Raw genomic sequence first — 2,090 nt, forward strand, 5'->3', positions numbered from 1 at the left:
AAAGACTTCATAAATTACAAATTAAATTAAAATAAGTGTTTTCATTCTTAAACCTCTCAACGTTAATCGTTAATCGGACCACATTTGCCTTTTTAAATCAATGTGTCTCAAACTCGAATAACATATATTTATATTGTTTCTTTTACAAATATTTTAAATTTTAGAAATTAAATTTCTATTTTGATTTTTTGTCTTTGATTATAATTTAGGTCAAATATGATAGAATGTATAAATTTTCAATTAAATAGTACAATTGTAATTACTGTTAGAAAAGGCCACTTACAGAGTTGGTATAGTACTTTTCCAATAATAAAATGTCCGTTGACCCATGTTGCACCCATCGGTAAAAGCTTGTTGGAAATGTGAAAATAAGCATTATCTATGAGAATTGTAACCAGTCAGGCTCATATTAACCATTGTAGTAATGCTATTATGAGCTTTTACGAGGTTTGTTACTTGTCGTTGTTAGTGTGAAAACAGTCATTCTTTAAACATTTTTGTTGGGTATTGGTTGACCCAACATTGTGACCCAATCTCTAGTAATTATTGGACTTGACCTAATAATATAAATAGATACTACTCTTGGTGGGAGGTAAATGTTTAAGCTCATTTGTGGTGTTGAATGCTAGTGAGAGAGTTGCTCCTTTGTATGAGATAGTGGTGCAACATAATCGATAAACAAGAGGACTGAGATAAACTCCAATCACATTCACACCCAACAGTGGTATCAGAGCTAGGGTTTAGGGTTTTTAATTGGAGTTTGAGATTGAGTTGAAAGATATGAGTTATCTTCACCAATAAACGCAAAATTTTTTTCTTGGGCACCACTTTTTTGTTTTTCTTTCCTTTCTTTTTTGTTGGCTGATTTCATCATTGGATTTTAGTGGGAGACTCTCTGTGAAAGGAACCAAACCCATCCTGTTTAGAGAGTGAGAGGTCGTTTGTCGATTGAAACCTTCTCCGATCTCATCGACTTCCCTGATCTGATCGTTTGCTCTGACGAAAATCTATCTCTCTGAGTTTCTCTGTCTTCTGTTTCTTATTTCATCCTGCTGCTTTTATTTTCTGTTTTTGCTGCTACTGGAGGAAGAAGAAAGCCGCCGCCGCCTCTGGAGAAGTAGTCGTTGTTGTCATGTTCAACCGTTGTCGGTGTCGTGTTTGTCGTGACCGCTGAGAATCAAAGCCGCCGCCATGCCGCTTTTGAGAAGACGAAGCAGCAAATCCCCGAGTGGGGTGGATAAGTCAAAACTTTATTTGAGTTTCGAGGTATCATAGCTTGAACCCTCCTATTAATTCTTCCATATTGATTGTTGATTGCTTTAATTTGTTTGATATCATGTCTGATGTTAATCAATATGGTATGGTTCCGTTTGACGAAAAAATTGATTTCAGCATTTGGAAACAAAAAATGAAATGTGTTTTAATTCAGAAAAAAATGTTTTAAAACTGTTAGTTAGGTTTATGCTGTTACTGATACAATTGAGAATAAAAGTGAAATGGATGAAAATGCTTGTGCCTTTATATAGGGGTGTTCATCGGTTCAGTTTCGGGTTATTCAAGTTTCTCGGTTCGGTTTATTCGAATTTTTATTTTTTTAGCCAATTCAAACCGAACCGAATTCGAATAAATTTTAATTAAACCGAACTAAATTCGATATTCGGTTCGAATTTTGAATAATTCGAATTCAAACCGAATTCGATTTTTATTTTTTTAAACTAGCATAACTCAAAATAAAATTGCACCAGTCGGGAATTGAACCCGAGTCTATACCGTTGCAGGGTAATATTCTACCACTAGATCACTGGTGCTTTTATTACCTTTTTTATTATTAAATCTTGAGTTCAAAATATTCTAATTTGATTATTTTGAACTTTTTCTTAAGCTAAGTTTGGAAGAATAAATAATATAAAAAAGGAATTCGGTTTTCGGTTTGATTTTCGAGTTGAAACCCAAACTCAAAAACCAATTCGAAAACCGTATTTGAATTTGAATTGGTTTGAAATTCGATTCAAAACCGAAAATGAAATTCGAATTCGGTGAATTTGAATTCGGTCGGATATTCGGTTCAGACCAAATATTGAACACCCCTA

At 33.7% G+C, this 2,090-nt stretch overlaps 1 non-coding gene across 1 annotated transcript; it reads right to left on the reverse strand.

Moving 5' to 3' along the window:
• Positions 1-1,737: 1,737 nt before the first annotated feature.
• On the reverse strand, positions 1,738-1,808 carry TRNAC-GCA. The gene has a single exon. It is a non-coding gene; the product is annotated as a tRNA-Cys (tRNA).
• Between the last annotated feature and the right edge of the window lie 282 nt (positions 1,809-2,090).

Source organism: Impatiens glandulifera, chromosome 1 (assembly GCF_907164915.1).
Source record: "Impatiens glandulifera chromosome 1, dImpGla2.1, whole genome shotgun sequence".
Classification (NCBI taxonomy): Eukaryota; Viridiplantae; Streptophyta; class Magnoliopsida; order Ericales; family Balsaminaceae; genus Impatiens; species Impatiens glandulifera.